Here is an 18,087-nt window from a genome sequence, read left to right as displayed (position 1 = left end):
CACTGGTACTATAGGACACTGGTTGGATGTGAGGAGATAGGGTTGTGTTAGGGAACACAGGACTGCACCAGTGTTTAAATACTGTGTTTTCAGAAGTTAGGTCTCGGTACGCAGAGGGCTGGTATCCCTATGTACAGAAGAAGCTCTGTCTGGTGTTTGCGCCCCATCCAGAGAGTGTGGCACTGCGTGCAGACTCAGGTGCTTTCTTCCTTCTGGAACTTAGCCATACTAATTGAGCTACCTAATTTGATTGGTTGTTGGGTGGGTGAAGTGTTGGGCTGTGCATTTGTGTGTGTGAGAGTGTGTCTATCCGTCTGGGCATGTGTTTTTTCTTGTGGAATAGGAAAATGAGCTGAGAGTTTGGCTTGCTTCTGTTTTGTGAACATGCTTGACAGCTTTCTTGTGTGTAACGAAAGAGGACGATGTGATGACTTGGTATATATGGGTATCTCGTCTGAAAGAAAAGAGATTATATAGTGCCAACCTCTATCTCACCATGCATGAGCTGAGTGGGTGAATGTAGTAATGCATGCAATGTTGGGTTCGGTGCACTGGGTGAGGCCTGGCAGTGAAGCACATTTGGAAGGAGAATAGAGCCCTAACAGGAACGATCAAGGTGCGGCTGCAACCTAAAGGCCAAACATTAAATAAATAAGTCACCTCCTACCTGAATGGTTATGACTCTAGTGGGAAGAATCTGTCCTCCAACTACAACAGTCTGTTTCGGAGATTAATCATTCCTCTCGGATTTTCAGTACTTGGTCACTCCTTTTACAGTCCTCTTCCCTGTCAAAGAGAGGAATGTTCTGAGATTTATTTAATTTAGGATCTAGTAGGTGAAGAATACTCGTGAAGAATAGTGTTTAGGGTTAGTTAACTTGCAGTAATTTTACTTTTCATGAGTTTTCTTCTATGAAAAGAAAACAAGAAAATTGTTTTTTTGTACTATCTTTTTTTCTCTGAATAGTTATTTTCCAATTTTTTCAAATACGTTCTGTCTCTGCGCTGCTCACCCATAATTGGTGGAGACCTGTTTTCTAATTTTGTTGTTACCTTATTTGTTTTTTCAGTGTTGGAAATCACTGACATAAGTGAGTTGAGGAAAGTTCGCCTCCATTCGCGGTGGTCAGTAGCGGCTCGTGAACGTGAAAGTGATGGGGCTCCAATCACTACCTCAAAGATAATCGAGTGAGTGAGGTAGGCAAGCGTAACTACATATGTGGGGTTACAGCGGCATTCTCCCTGAGAACCTTTGTAAACGGGAGTTAATTGGTGGAGCTTACAAAAAAAGTCAGAAAAATTGGATGAAAATGCAAAGATTGTAATGAAAAATGCAATAGTTTATAGTGTGCCAGTCAAGCCTTGCCCTTCCCAGTGGTATTGAGGGTTCACCCTCTCCAAGAACACTTTACAAAATGGTGGAAGATAGTGTTTTAGCACAATTGTCTTAAAAACTGGTCATTAAGCCAAATGTGCGATCCATTCTAACCAGTGTGCACGCCCTTTACCAGGTCCTGTTCGGAAAATAGCTGGTGGAGTTGTTTAGGGACATTTACACCGCATCAGTATAGATGTTGGTCTCTGTGCATGGGGTCTAGAATCAATATGTTGTTCTGTGTGTATGGATTTCTGTTGGTATGTGTGCCTGAGTGTGTGCATGTCTGACCAGCATATGTTTATATGGTGATGTGTGCCTGTATAGCGTTGCTGCCCTGGAGGCTTGCAAAAGCCGCGCCTTTTTGCTTTGCAAATTTTTGTTTTCTACTGTTTCTGTACTCTTCTTCCCTGGCCCACTTGACTCTTGGTCTGGTCACTTCTGTGTATCACTGCTGGAGCTTGGCCTTTACTCTAACACCCTACTTATCCTTTCCGCTCCCCTATGCCCTGTGATATTGGGTGTGCTCACACCTGTACACTTTACATTGATTTACATGCATGGCAACCCACGATGGAAGAGACTCTGATGAAAAATGTGCAGTTACCACCAAACACCCAACATTGCACATTTACCAAAATACGAGCTCATGTTCAAACTTGGAACTAGGAAATACGGGAGCATTGGAGGAGGAACACGGGTGAATTTCTGCCAATGAACCAGAATTTTCCTCAGCTGACACTTTTGCGGAAGGTCTGTTTCTGCATGAGAGACTTGGTCTCATTGACAAGGTTCAGAGGAGCATAGAATCTTTGTTCTCCCACCCAGCAAACAAATGTTCTTTGGGCTAGCTCACCGCATGAAAGCCGATGTGATGTGAGTGACTATTCGATCATCGGCTCAGAAACCTGGCACAATCTATGTTCTTTGCCATAGATCATGACACACAATATAATTGGAAAACCTCAATTTTCAAATCTGACACACTGTGGCAGTCAGCTCAGAAATGTACCAGACATCATATGATACTCTTCTTAGGAGTCACATACTATGTTATTGCAGTATCAAAAAAGCCAACATTGTGCAACAGTCTTCTTTAGAATGTGACACTATAATCCTAACTGATTTTAGGTAAGGGTTATGACAATGCAATTAACAAACTTTCCTTTTATATACATACTGTGGGCTGTGAGTCCAGCCCTTCCAACCATTGGGTTTCTTCAATCAATCTCTTTCTGCCATTGGCTTGAGACTTTGTCAACCGTCCATTAGCTCAGTGCAGTGGAATAAACCATCTCTCTTATCTTGATATTAGTTGCTTAAATGTATCCTTTCCTTACTGCTCCAGAACTTACATTGTGGAAGAGGGGGCAGCACAGATCACTGACACCAGGGTGGTGTAAAAAAGGCAGCTTAATTGACACAAGTGCACATTCCAACATAACCTGGGCCTTTGCCTTAAAAAACTATAACATCACTAATCATCTTTAATCACCTATGATAAACTACACCCACCCCTAAATTAACTCTCCCCCATAACAACTTCAAACCTGAATAACATACTTTCGTCGGAGCTGCTCAACTGTAACTGGGACCTCAACTACCCTTTGAACCTCATTGAACTTCCTACCTAACCTTGAGCTTCCTATGTCATCCAGGCGTGAACTTCCTATATGTTACCCTTCAGCCTGAACTGCCGCTGACAAACAATAAACTTCCGTAAATCAAGGCAACTTCTCAGCCCACCGCCAACCAGAGGAGGTAGAGAAGGAAAGAAACCCCCTGCCCCCAACTCCCTTCTTACTCTGCCCCCCCCCTAGCCATAGTCCTCTCTATACTGAAAGGGAAAGGTCTCCGGTCACTCAACACCCAAGGCTTTAGCCACAGCCAACTTCATCTGGAGCAAGTAAAGCTCTATCCCCATAAATGACAGCTGCATGCTGTCCATACCTGAGATCAGAATACTCTATACTGCTAATCTTGTTGTCCATGCAGAAAATGTGCATCTCTTTTTTAAATTTCTTTATAGCTTTGTCTTGACAGATCAATCAATCAATCAATCAATCAGAGCATTTATATAGCGCACTACTCACCCGGAGGGTCTCAAGGCGCTGGGGGGAGGGGGTCCGCTACTGCTCGAACAGCCAGGTCTTGAGCTGCTTCCTGAAGGCGAGGTGGTCCTGGGTCAGGCGGAGGTGGGTCGGAAGGGAGTTCCAAGTCTTGGCGGCCAGGTAGGAGAAGGACCTGCCTCCTGTGGTGGCTCTTCGGATGCGGGGGACGGCGGCGAGGGCGTGGCTGGTCGATTGCAGCTGGCGTTTGGGAGCGTAGAAGTTGAGGCGGCTGTTGAGGTATCCTGGTCCTCGGTTGTGTAGGGCTTTGTGTGCGTGGGTGAGGAGCCGGAAGGTGATTCTCTTGTTGACCGGGAGCCAGTGCAGGTCTCTCTGGTGTCCGGAGATGTGGCTGCGGCGGGGGATGTCCAGGATGAGTCGTGCTGAGGTGTTCTGGATCCGCTGGAGTCTTTTCTGGAGTTTGGCGGTGGTTCCAGCGTAGAGGGAGTTGCCGTAGTCCAGACGGCTGGTGACGAGGGCCTGGGTGACCGTCTTCCTGGTCTCGGTGGGGATCCATCGGAAGATCTTTCGAAGCATGCGCAGGATGTTGAAGCATGACGAGGAGACGGCGTTGACTTGTCTGGTCATGGAGAGGGAGGAGTCCAGGATGAAGCCCAGGTTGCGTGCGTGGTCTGTTGGCTTGGGTGCGCTGCCCAGGGCGGGGGGCCACCAGGAGTCGTCCCAGGCGGAGGGTGAGGATCCCAGGATGAGGACTTCCGTCTTGTCTGAGTTCAGTTTCAGGCGGCTGTTCAACATCCATTTGGCTACGTCTGTCATCTCTTCGTGTAGGTTGGCTCTGGCGGTGGCGGGGTCGTTGGTGAGGGAGAGGATCAGCTGGGTGTCGTCGGCGTAGGAGATGATGTTCAGGTTGTGCTGGCGTGCGATGTCTGCGAGGGGGCTCATGTAGACGTTGAAGAGTGTTGGGCTGAGCGAGGAGCCTTGAGGAACGCCGTAGATGACTTCGGTGGCTTCCGATCTGAACGGGGGGAGGCGGACTCTCTGTGTCCTTCCGGCGAGGAAGGAGGTGATCCACTCCAGTGCCTTCTCCTGGATTCCGACGTTGCTGAGGCGCTGTACTAGGGTACGGTGGCAGACAGTGTCGAAGGCCGCGGAGAGGTCCAGGAGGATGAGGGCCGCTGTTTCTCCGTTGTCGAGCAGGGCTCGGATGTCATCGGTGGCTGCGATCAGGGCGGTCTCGGTGCTGTGGTTGGCCCGGAAGCCAGACTGCGAGTGGTCGAGGGAGCCGTTCGTCTCGAGGAAGGCGGCCAGTTGCTTGTTGACGGTCTTCTCGATGACTTTGGCCGGAAACGGGAGCAGCGAGATGGGGCGGTAGTTCTTGATGTCGGTTGGGTCTGCTGATGGTTTCTTGAGTAGAGCGCTGAGTTCGGCGTGCTTCCAGCTCTCCGGGAAGGTGGCGATGTCGAAGGAGGTGTTGATGATGTCCCGCAGGTGGGGTGCGATGACAGCGTCGGCCTTGTTGAAGACGTGATGAGGGCAGGGGTCTGTCGGAGATCCGGAGTGGATGGAGTTCATCGTGCGGATGGTGTCTTCGGTGCTGATCGGGGTCCAGGCGCGGATGGTGGTGGTGGGGCACGGTGGTTCGGTCGTGGCGTGCGTAGGTTGAGTGCTGAAGCTGTTGTGTATGTCCGCGATCTTGTTGTGGAAGTAGGATGCGAGGGAGTTGCAGAGGTCTTGCGAAGGGGTGATGTCGTTGTTTCCGGCGTTGGGGTTGGAGAGCTCTTTCACGATGTTGAAGAGTTCCTTGCTGTTGTGTGCGTTGTTGTCCAGTCGTTCCTTGAATGCGGTTTTCTTGGTGGCGTGGATCAGCTGGTGGTGTTTTCGGGTGGCGAGCTTGAGGGCAGTCATGTTGTCCGGTGTTGGGTCTCTGCGCCAGGTTTTCTCGAGTGCTCTGCAGTTCTTCTTGGAGCTCTTGAGTTCGTCGTTGAACCATGGGGCTTTCTTGCTGCCGGGTCTGCTCGGCGGGGTCTTCAGAGGGGCGAGGTCGTCTGCGCAGTCACTGATCCACTTCGTGAGGTTGGTGGCTGCTTGGCTGGGGTTGGTTGTGCTGGTGGGGGGGTTCTTGCTCAGGGAAGTTGCGAGCTGGTCTGCGGTGATCCTGTTCCAGCTTCTGCGGGGAGCCTGTTGCTGGTGATGGTGGAGCATGGTCCTTCTGAAGTTGAAGTGGACGCAGCTGTGGTCCGTCCAGTGGAGCCCCGTGGCGTGGCTGAAGGCGATGTCCTTGCTGGAAGAGAAGATCGGGTCGAGAGTGTGTCCGGCGTAGTGTGTGGGGGTGGTCACCAGTTGCTTGAGTCCGAGGTTGGCGAGGTTGTCCAGCAGGGTGGTGGTGTTGCGGTCGTTGTTGTTCTCCAGGTGGAAGTTGAGGTCCCCGAGGAGGATGTAGTCGGCGGAGGGGAGGGCGTGCGGGCTGACGAAGTCGGCGATGTCCTCGCTGAATTGTGTGCGTGGTCCCGGGGGTCTGTAGATGAGGGTGCCTCTGAGGGTGGTCTTGGGGTTGACGTGGATCTGGAAGTGCAGGTGTTCGGCGGGTGCGAGGGTGTCGTCGGTGTTGGTCGAGATGCGGATGGTGTTCCTGTGGATGATGGCGATGCCTCCTCCTGTCTGGTTGGCGCGGTCCCTCCGGGTGATCTTGTAGCCCTCTGGGATGGCGATGGCGATGTCGGGCGCGGAAGAGGCGTTCATCCAGGTTTCCGTGAGGAAGGCGACGTCAGGGTCTGTGGTGTCGAGCAGGTTCCAGAGCTCGACGGCGTGTCTGTGGACGGAGCGGGTGTTGAGCAGGATGCACTTCAGGTGGGTGCTGCTGGAGTTAGGCTTGGTGGGAGCTGGTGTGTCGTGGGTCCGGTTGCAGGTGAACTTGCAGGAGTGACAGCTGAAGGGTCCGTGGGTGCGTCTCGGTGTGGCTCGGTAGCAACCCGGGGTTCGGCCGGTGTTGAGTGCGTTGAGTTCGGTGGCGTCGTAGGTCCGTCTGGTCGGCTTCCGGCGGTGGGGGCCAGGGGTCATGGCACTGGGCGCGGTCCAGGCGCGGACGGGCGCAGACGGGCTTACCTTTGGCGCACCTACGGCACACCTTCGGCGCTCATTCGGTGCTCCCGCTGCGCGCGTCCGCTGCGCGGTCGCTGAGGGGGCGTCATAAGAGGGGAGCAGGTAGGGCGGGTCAGCTGGGAGGCGGGAAGGGGTGCCCAATCGTCTGGCGGGGGGGCGGGGCCGCAATCAGGAGGTGTGGGAACGGGACCGGCAGAGCGGGCGGCCCAGCGGCGGTTTGGGCGCTGCTGACGGCGTCGGCGAGGAGAGGTCTCGGCGAGGGGGCTCGGTGTGCAGGTGAGCAGGGGCACAGAGGCAGGCGCGGCAGGGAGCAGGGGGGCGACCAGATGATTTCATTGCCTAGTGTCAATCTCTCCTGGGGATAAATCCCATCCACATGATGTGACAACCTGCCCAAACCTGTGAATCTCCTGTAAATCATCCTTCATAACCTTAATAAGCTTTACACCTTTTTGCACAACCATATCACTCTGACCCAAATGAAGAATGAGCACATCTGAACTTTTCCCACCCACTGAAATCTTGTTCAAATATGGAATGAGCTCTCTCCACTGCATACCCTTCTCCCCACCCAGGAGATAGAGTATAAATCATTGTTGAACCCTAGATTCAGGCGAAGGCTGCTTGCCCAAGCTTGCCGCTCCACCCACTTCACGAAGGAGTGGCCCACAACCCATATTTTCATCCCCACCACCTGCGGCCCGGGAACAGAACCTGAAATAGAAACAAAGTTAATAACCTGTACATTACTTTCCCCCATCTACCTCACCGCTGTTATATACACGAAAGCAACTTGATGCCCATTTAGCCATTTCTATGATACTCCTAGGGCCCCAGCCCCGCCTACTCTCTCCCGTTGCTGCCCCACTCCTGAATGAATGAGTCCCAAACTTGCTTGGGTCCAGGCCCATCGACCCCAAAGCCTTGTGCAAAACCACCAGCAACTGAAAAACAATAACCGGCTTGCCATCATTGTGTTGAAAAACCCTCCCCCCAATGTCTACTCTGAGCCGCAAAGCCTCCATCCAAAGGCCCGAACATGGGTAATATTTCAAAAGTACAGTCTTCCCTTCTCTCCTTTGGTCAGTATTGGACTTGTATAGTAAAAAATGTACCCCATCGTCCTTGAAAAGCACATTGTCCTAGAGCAAACCCCACTCCTCCTGCCCTCTAATAGCTCCAATATTCAAAAATCCCCAAACAACATCCAAGTCGTAATGGCCAAAAAAAGTACTGTTTCCCTATTTCCCCCTAAGTGACTGAATCAATTTAACCAAAATCTTCAATATCAGAGGCCAACATATCTGCTCCCTAGGCCCAGATTCTCTTGCCCAGCCCTCCAAAATTCCCTTCCCTAGTTCCCATTCTGAAGGGGCATAGCCCCATAGATGCTTGCTCATGAACGCCATGGCTAAAAATGTTCCTGCAATGGTCACCCTTGACTGATCCTTCTCTATGAGGGAGAAAATGAATTGTATCACGTCCTCCACCCTCTACCACTTCCAAGGTCTCTTCATGACCCCCATGCCAGAAATTCCACCAACGGCTAAAGACTCTGCTATCAATTTTAGCATCCTTTCTCTCCTACTAACCACAGATTCTGCTGCATGCGTGTCTTCTCCTGATCCGTCTCGGTTGCCAGCCTATGGAACCTCTCCACATCAGACAGAGCATCGGCAATGTCATTGTCCACACCGGGAACATGTCGGTCTCTGAATGTTGTATCAAGTCTCAAACATTTCAATACAAACACCCGCAGCAGCTGCCACAACTGTGTCTCCCTGGCTGACTGCCTATTGACTACCTACACCACCTTCATATTGTCCAAACTAAATTTTATTTTTGGAATATTTCTTTGTACTGATTTTTATTTTAAATGTGCTTTAATAATATTTAAAAATAAATATCCATAATGTATGAGTGTTTGTGTTTTTGGGAGATAATATAGTGTTCTTGCTAATGAAGCTAGATAAGGTAGGTCTCTGTTGTTAGTAAAAAATTTCCAATGATAGAAGTTTTAGTGGGTTATAGTTGCTAGTTTGTTCTTTTGTATGTTAGCATTTCATTGTACGTTGCACTTTGCTTGATAAAAGAACATGCACTAATCATATATGTGTATTCTGACCCAGTATTGAGTATATTTGACTGAATGGTGGAGGGGACAACTTAGAAATCCCATCCATTATCCATGTGTTACATAGAATTAAGGCTTCTACATTGCAACATTATTACTTTTCAATTGTTATTGTGGTTATCATATAGGAAAAGGTATTTATTTATGTGTGACTAAAAAGTTTTGGGTTATGTCTGTATCTTCATACTCAGGGGTGTGGGAATTTTAAAGTAATCTACTTGTCCATTGGTCAAAATCAAATTTCAAAAGCTTTATTCGACAGCAAGTCATAAAAGCAATTTACATCCTAACATTAGACAATAAATACTATCCTAAAATTCATATTATTTTAAAACACACATTAAACACTTTATGCTGTCACTTCCAATACACAATATAAAATATTCCATCAAGAATTACTATAAAAATTGATCATACATAAAAACCATGGTGACGATAATTCTTTAAGCTGCATCAGTTAGTTGTAAAGTGCAGGTGCAAATAGTCCAGGCCCATCCTAAAAATTTTGCAACAGCAATCGCAAAGTAGGGTGTGAAGTCTGTTTCCAGTATTCTAAGCGCCTCTATGTGCCTGCGTGTTCCTAAATTAAGGCACACTGGTTTTATCCATTTGCGACGTGGGCAATCATAAAGAGGGCAAGCAAAGAGTAAGTGAGCAACATTCTCGGTTAAGTCTTTGCAATAATAACATTTCTCATCCCGGTTCGCAGACCAGTTTTGTGTAAATTCGTTTAAAGGAAGAGTTCCGGATCTAAATTGAAAATACAGTTTTCTGTCAAGCGGCTTTTTAATGATGTCCCAGTAGAGTTCACAAGATGGTACTGTTTTAATATCAAGAAAACGGCGGGTCAATTTGGAGTTGGATCTAGTACAAAAAACAGATGACCGAACCATGTCCCAATACTTTTCCTTCAAAATGGTCTTTGATGGAAAACATGATACATTGGTATTAGCCCATAGATGGTCTAGATCCAGCTTAGATAATAGACCCCGTATTTCTTTAAGCCACAAGATGGTATGAAAGCGGTCTGCCTTGATGATATCCGCTAATGCGGCAGCATAATGAGCTAGTTCCGGGGTTGTCATTAACTGTCTCCAATATAACAGAGGGCGTAGACGAGCTAAGTCCTCTATACTTTTCCTACCAAGATCATACAAAAGAGGAACAGTGGGAGCACTTTGTGGTACCCCAACTAGGCGCCGCAAGAACCTATTCTCTGCCAGTGACAGGTCCTTCAAATTAGAGAATCCCCATAATTCCGATCCGTACAGTGAGGCACTTATCACCTTCATATTATAACTTTCTAAAGCGGGGGTGATTGGTTTAGTCAGTGAGGCTCTGTGTTTAAGAGCTACCACACCCGCTAACTGGTTGAATTTTAGAACTACCATGTCGATGTGATTTTTCCATCTCATGTTACCCTGAAGGGATATTCCTAAATATGCACCATTAAAAGTAATTGAACCTTTGAATGTCTTCCGTTGATTCATACACATAAACTTAGTCTTAGAAGTATTCAACTCTAAACCGCGGTTTTGACAAAACTCACCAATTGCATTAACTGCCTTCTGGAGCCCACTAGGAGTTTGTGATACTATCAGCGTGTCGTCCGCAAACATGAGGACTGGCACACGAGCCCCTGCTAGAACTGGTGCATCTGTGGGGGACCTTCTTAAGTAATCCACAATACCATTAATATATATGGAAAACAGTGTGGGGGCCAAGACACACCCCTGCCATACCCCACGTTCCACTGGGAAAGAATCGGTCACTTCACCCTGTGCCCCCCACCTAATTCTAGCATAGTTGTTTTCATGCAGACGGACAAGCAGTGTTAACAATTCTGGACTTATGCCAGCTTCAGCAAGCACACTCTAGAGTTTTGGCCGTGGAACTAAATCAAAAGCTGATTTTAAGTCAACAAATACAGCATAAAGAGGGTCATTGATCAAGGTCACGTTCCTCCAGTAGAGCGCTATAAAATAGAAAACCTGGTCAATTGAGCTAGTCAGGGGGCGAAACCCAGCTTGATATGGAGACAAAATATATTTTTCAGCTATCCAAGATTGGAGCTTGTTCTGCACTAATCGACCTATCAGTTTTTGTGCTGAATCTATAAGACTGATCGGTCTATAGTTGCTGGGTAGCGATTTGTCACCCTTTTTAAAAACTGGAATTATTTCCGCACCCTTCCAAGAAATGGGTATAGGTGCACCCTGGGCCACAGAGTTAGCTAGCCATGTAAAATACTGACACCATGATTCCCGATCACTTCAGCAGGAATACCATCCATACCTGGCGCTCTTCCCCTTGTCACACAGTCTAAAGCAATACTGACATCTTTTGCGGTAAATACTTGGCAGCTGTAGAAGACCATGGGGGGTAGGGTATAACAATCTGCCACTAAGTTACAGGCATACTGCGGTTTAAAAAAATCTATCCACAGGTTTTTAGCAACATTATTTTGTGGGGATTCTGCTGTCCCTCCTCTGTCCCACTTAACAATTGCCAAAATTGCTTTTGATCTTTAGCGGCACAAGCAAATTTCAAGTCACGCCAATGATCCTCGTCCCACTGTTTCTTAGCTTTTTTGGGGGCTTTTCTATATATATCCCTGGCCTTCCTCACTCCTGTAATATTCCTAGCCCTGAGTTCAGTACTAAGGTTCTGACGGGCTATTCTACAGGATTGGTCATACCACCCTAACCTAGGTAGTTTTTTCGTAACCTTGCTTTGTTTTATTGTTTTCAAGAAGAACCCTTGAATCCTAGTGAAAAAATTAGTGTGAGCCTCTGCCATAATATCGGAAAAATTTGGTTTATTACTATGTAATTTCAGATTGTTTACTTCCTCGACCACTACTCTCTTAAGAGCCTCAATCTTCTCAGGATCTTCTATCAATCTACCCCATTTTACATGACGCTGATTGTTTGAGAGGACTATATCTAAAGTCACCTTGTCGCCCCCAAGGCTTGATTCTCTCATCCCTATGTCAATTTGAAAATCCATGCAAAGAGGATTGTGGTCACTTTCAATTCTACTTTTTACAATCATATCTTGCAGCCTGTGCCAATCCCTGATATCCACCAGGAAGTAGTCTATTCGGCTAGTTGACCTTCCATTATCGAATGTATTACTCCCCTGGCGGTCTGATAGGGTACGCCCATTTTCTGCTCTAAGACCCCTTGCCAGGCATAGACTCTTGATTTGAATAGCCAGAGCAGACCATCTCTTAACCACAGCCAGTTCAAGCTGGGGGACTCCCCATCTGCTATCCTCTTCTGAGGCCAGAATACAGTCCTCTTGTCCTAGAGGTTCAAAAGTGGTGTTAAAGTCACCCCCTACTATGATAGATAGCTGAGTTGACAACAACTCAAGCTCTTGATCAAGGACAGATATTACTTCAGATGTATTCCCCCCAACCTCACTGGCATAAATGTTAAAAATAGCCACCCTTTGGCCATTTGCCCACGTAATGTTAACTGGCAATATATCGCTCGATGGAAGGGTCCTTTGCTGGATTTTACAGTGTAATGATTGGCGTACCCATATTATCAAACCTCCAGACGGGCGCCCTTTAGGATTTGTCATAGCTGGGATAAAGAAGTTAACAAACCCAAGCCGATAGACTGGAGTCAATGACTATGTTTCCTGAAACAGGATAATATCATGTTGGTCAATAAAGTCGCTCCATTCTGGGGAAGTCAGTTTATTTGCTACTCCGGCGAGATTCCAAGAAAGGAAGATCAGCCGTGTCTTTTCTGTGGTTAGGCATACATCCCCTGTTGATATCAGCCTGTCTTGTCTTGCAGGCACCGAATCATCTTCGGGGTCTAGATTGACAGGGGGGCTGTCTAGTAGTTTGAGAGGAGAGACTATAATACCAATTATACACTCCGAGTTGCTCGCAGTTAACTGTACAGGGACTTCCCTATCTGGGCCTATTCCATTTAAATTAAGTAATCCCCTCCTTCTGGCTAGGGGTGCAGTAGGCACACTGCTCTTATCAGCGGTAGTACAGAAACTGTCAAGCACTGTTAAATCATTACATTCGGTGATTTCACCCCAACCAAGTCAATCACATTAATTGAGATTGGATAATGCCGAAAACCTATTTTCAAGATTCAGGCCCCAATCACTATTTTGGCCACCCCTAACCCTTCCCTTTGACACCAAGTTCCACTTAGTTCTCAATATACTTGGATTCAGAACATTTCCTTTTCTGGAATAAAAGAACTCGAGAGTCAGTGGGACTATGTCTGCAGTTCTGCGTTGAGGGGGTAACAAATTAGGCAGGATGTTGGGGAGTACGTCAGGCCCTGAAAAATTCAACACTACACAGTCACCCCCAAATTTTTTAGGGCTGTTCCCTATCCAATCAACTCTTCTTGCCATGACTAGTTCCCCCGCTAGCTGCTGCTTACCCCATGGAGATATTACCATATTGTTAGATAGCCAATGTGATGCTTTACTTAGCAGAGACGAAGTAGATTCCATCTGGCCATGCTTCAGGGGTGGTACATTAGCCAAGACCAAAACAAGGGGAGAGGCCTCTACGATGAGCTCTACTGGGCCTTTATCTGGACACGATGCAGTTTGTCCCGCTAATCTTGCTGAGGGACCTTCTTCAGATAGTGCTTGGTCCCCTACCACTTGATGATGAATAGGGGGAGGGTTAGATACTGTTGTCTCTCCACCCGACCGTAGGCCCCACAGGTACTCTTTTTGGCTCAACTCTACATGCCACTTGATTCGGTATATCCCCCACCTCCTCTATGGTTTTCTTTAGGAGCCCCCCTAGTCTGTGAACCTCTTCTGTTAACTGATCAATTTTTGCAACCAATGGTTTAATGATGCTCTTCATCTTTGAGTCAATCATGCTCACTAATTTCTTAAGCTGGACATCTCCCAAAAATATACTCCCCCGTTCTCCCCCCCTTCCTTCATCCATGTCACATTTGTTTGGCGGTGAGGCTGGTCTTTTTCTGCTCGAACGTAGCCCACCGCGTTTTGGTTGACCCTTATTGCACCCTCTGGTGACTCTAGGAGCAAGCAAGGGCACTGGGGGCGGGGATTTTTCCTCTTCTGAATCTGCGTCATCCTCGTCTACCTTTTCGGACACTGCAATTGCCCATACATTCAGTATAGGAATTTCATTATTGGTCTGATCAAACACAGAAGCATCATTACTAATATCCGGCTCCAAAAAATCTACTCGAATAGGTTCAGGCAAGGTGGTGATAGGTGAAGTGCTCAGGCCCAATGAAGACCTTCTCTCACTATTTATTTTTCCGACAACCTGTACTAGATAATTGTCCATGGTGTTATTAGGTACAGTGGGAGTCTTTTGCTTGGATATGACAACCTATACTAATATGTAAGACCACTTGCAACTTATTATTATGGTGCTCACAGATAAAATACAATCCCAAACCATGAAACTCAATTTGACCACGATAGAACAAAAGTTTTCAATGTTAACAAGATGATAAATAGTGCAACTCACGATGATTTTCTGGCAAAGGACTTTGCCCAGACCAGTCACGTCCTGTCTCGGACTGTCTAAGACTGTCCGCCCTTTGTCTGGGCTTAGTCCGGCGCCGTCCCGCGCGCGTCCCGCGTCGCGGGGGTTGTCGCTGTAATTTATGCGCCCCTGGCGCGGTATCCGGGCGCTAGGGCTGCTGGGATATGTGGTCCAGCAGGCCCGCGCTCCACTCGGCGTCCGCTTCCTGGTTGTAAACTGCGGCGGTGGGAGGCGAGCCCCTGTGGCCACGAGTCAGGTCTGAGAAGAAGCAGGTTGCTGATTGAAGTCCTCGAAACACTGTAGTAAGTCTCCCCGCTCTCCCGGGGTTGTCGCTGTAATTTATGCGCACCTGGCGCGGTATCCGGGCGCTAGGGCTGCTGGGATATGTGGTCCAGCAGGCCCGCGCTCCACTCGGCGTCCGCTTCCTGGTTGTAAACTGCGGCGGCGGGAGACGAGCCCCTGTGGCCACGAGTCAGGTCTGAGAAGAAGCAGGTTGCTGATTGAAGTCCTCGAAACACTGTAGTAAGTCTCCCCGCTCTGCCGGGGTTGTCGCTGTAATTTATGCGCCCATGGCGCGGTATCCGGGCGCTAGGGCTGCTGGGAAATGTGGTCCAGCAGGCCCGCGCTCCACTCGGCGTCCGCTTCCTGGTTGTAAACTGCGGCGGCGGGAGGCGAGCCCCTGTGGCCACGAGTCAGGTCTGAGAAGAAGCAGGTTGCTGATTGAAGTCCTCGAAACACTGTAGTAGGTCTCCCCGCTCTGCTGGGGTTGTCGCTGTAATTTATGCGCCCCTGGCGCGGTATCCGGGCGCTAGGGCTGCTGGGATATGTGGTCCAGCAGGCCCGCGCTCCACTCGGCGTCCGCTTCCTGGTTGTAAACTATGGCGGCGGGAGGCGAGCCCCTGTGGCCACGAGTCAGGTCTGAGAAGAAGCAGGTTGCTGATTGAAGTCCTCGAAACACTGTAGTAAGTCTCCCCGCTCAGCCGGGGTTGTCGCTGTAATTTATGCGCCCCTGGCGCGGTATCCGGGCGCTAGGGCTGCTGGGATATGTGGTCCAGCAGGCCCACGCTCCACTCGGCGTCCGCTTCCTGGTTGTAAACTGCGGCGGCAGGAGGCGAGCCCCTGTGGCCACGAGTCAGGTCTGAGAAGAAGCAGGTTGCTGGTTGCAGTCCTCGTAACACTGTAGTAAGTCTCCCTGCTCTGCCGGGGTTGTCGCTGTAATTTATGCGCCACTGGCGCGGTATCCGGGCGCTAGGGCTGCTGGGATATGTGGTCCAGCAGGCCCGCGCTCCACTTGGCGTCCGCTTCCTGGTTGTAAACTGCGGCGGCGGGAGGCGAGCCCCTGTGGCCACGAGTCAGGTCTGAGAAGAAGCAGGTTGCTGATTGAAGTCCTCGAAACACTGTAGTAGGTCTCCCCCAAATACAACAGAAATCTACATGTCCTGTAAGACAATCACCCTGTCCCACCTATTCACAAATCAATCATGTGAGTTGACCAGCTAGAGCAATGATTTTCAAAAATGTTAAAGAAAAACTTGACTTTATTGCTGAGAAAAGTAATAGTCTGCTTAAGCTCGAAACACAACAATTTTAGATCTTGAATAACTGACTTCAGGTATGGTAGTTTGGATATACTGGTCCAAAAAGCAAGCTGCAGCATATTTGCATATTCATTCTTCTTGGTTGTATGTGGAAATATCTACTATGGAAACATCTTGTTGCCAAAATACTGAGGACCAAAATATGGAGTCTGGAGTTAAGAACAGTAAATCTTTACTTAATGATTACCTTCTCAATATTTCGGTCCTCAATATTTTGTATATAATATTCTGGTAGCACTATATTCTGAAGGTATAATTAAGGTGGAGTACCTCAGTGTTGCAGTAAAAAATAAATGGATAATAAATTCTGTGCAGTTGGGGAGGTGCTGTCTGCCACAAGACACCTGGACTTCTTCCAGCCTGATTGATTCTTCCCCTTTTGTCCTGCCTTACTGACATCCTAAAATGCACATACACACAGACCAACTGCGATGACACCCACTCCTGGGACAAACACACCCAGTGCACATTCAAACATTCCCATTGCACAGACACATAACTACACTACAGATGCACAGACACACAACCCTAAGCTGGCATACACCCATAGAGACATACCCTACCCCCACACATACATGAATGCACCAACTATAGATAGATCCAAGCACTCCCTACTGATAGGCACAACCCCCGCCCACACACTCTGAGTAGATGGGGACAACACTTGTACAGACACACAGCCACTGCAGACACACCTACACCATGCACAGACACAGAACTCCTGTAGACACAGAACATATCCCCTGTAGATTGACAGAGAGAGAGAGTCACCCCAAGCACAGAGATACTTCCTCCACATAAACATGCTTGCACACACTGACAAGACTTGCACGGCCTGCAGACACAATCTATGCATAATTTGAGTAACAATTACCTGCACCAGGTCTACCCTCAAGCATATACACTTCCCAAACGGTAGAGGTTGCTGCATGGCTCAGAGGATGGCATGACACGGTTGCACAAAGCACTGTGTGGGCTCGCCTGCTGGAATGTGGATGAAGATATATGACAGGGAGGAAGGGTCAGTCACAGTATATCTCTGCTAGTTGGACTAACCAATACCTCCATACAGCTAATGCGGGATGGACAAGCTATATCAAAGGTTTTGAGGCCAGAGCTCGGTTGGCTGATAGCTGCCCCCTTGCTAGTTGGTGATGGGGGGGGCTGCTATACTCTATGTTTGCATTCCTCCTTTTTAGCAGCTCAATAAATAAAACTAATTTGCTTCTAAAGCTGCGTTGAGCAATAAATCGTCTGTGATTCAGCTCTTCCCCCATATACCATGCAACCAAACACAGTCCCATCACAGATGCCACTGCACAGTTCCTGTTGAAAGCATGCAATATTGCAGGGAACATCTCACCTGCCTAGTCCAAATGTATTGCAGTCTGCTCTGGCCAGTTCCTGATGCTGTTTTATACTGATGCCCTTGGTCTGCTCAGCAGCAAGTGCAAAGTCATTTATGCATTAGGAAGTGCCTATGAGGAACATTTGCATACCATGTGTTTTTAGAAATGGGATTCCTGGTTGACTGAGGTATGCACCCTGTCCAAGCAGGAACCACCACTCTAGTCAGGGTAAGGTAGATACATACTAAAAGATAACCTGTGTTCACCTTCTGGGAGTGTGGCACAGAGCAGTCAGGCTTATATAATGAGGCAATGTGTATAGTATTTGTGCAACACACACACACATACATACACACACACACAGTAACACAATGAATGCAATGCAAAAGGACTCCAAACAGGTTTAGAAACATAGAGAATACTTATCTGAGCAAAATAAGACCAAATCAACAGTAATTCAATCAGTAGAAGCCGAGATATGAATTTTGAAAGATTAAATGCAAAAACTGTGCTTAGAAGTCACTAGCGTTCAAAAGGTTACTTGAGATCGCAAGGGACCGGTGCAAATCCAAAGTTCAGGCCGACTGCGATGGAGAGTAGGCTTGCTATAGGACCAGCACAGGGTCCACTTAGACAGTACCTTGGATGGAGCAAAGCTTTGACGATGAGGTATCAATGCATCGATTTATTTCCACGCAGTCCGGTAACTGCGTCGTTGTCGAACTTCGCTGAGATGCAAGCAATGTGTCACTCTCAAGCTGCGCAGATCATCATCATGAGGCTGCGCAGGCTGTGGAACCGCTGTTGTCGAACAACCTCTGAGTTGGCGTTGGTGGGCATTTGTTGGTTCCAATCGGCGCAGAGGTGACAATGCGTCGTTTTGCAGAAACAGTGGTAGAACCCACTTCTGAGGCCCACAACCTGGAGAGGGCACCTCAG

General features: G+C 48.2%; 1 protein-coding gene across 1 annotated transcript in view; it reads left to right on the top strand.

The window, feature by feature from the left end:
- The first annotated feature begins 1,076 nt into the window (after positions 1 to 1,076).
- Positions 1,077 to 18,087, top strand: part of LOC144830219 (retinol dehydrogenase 7-like) — a 193,643-nt gene continuing 176,632 nt past the window's right edge. The window contains exon 1 of the mRNA XM_078688894.1: positions 1,077 to 1,197. The gene's annotated coding sequence lies outside the window, so the exon portion shown is untranslated. The remainder of the gene's footprint in view (positions 1,198 to 18,087) is intronic.

Source organism: Lissotriton helveticus, chromosome 1_1 (assembly GCF_964261635.1).
Source record: "Lissotriton helveticus chromosome 1_1, aLisHel1.1, whole genome shotgun sequence".
Taxonomy (NCBI): domain Eukaryota; kingdom Metazoa; phylum Chordata; class Amphibia; order Caudata; family Salamandridae; genus Lissotriton; species Lissotriton helveticus.
The sequence above is the reverse complement of the archived record's forward strand: the minus strand, read 5'-3'. Positions and strand labels throughout refer to the sequence as shown.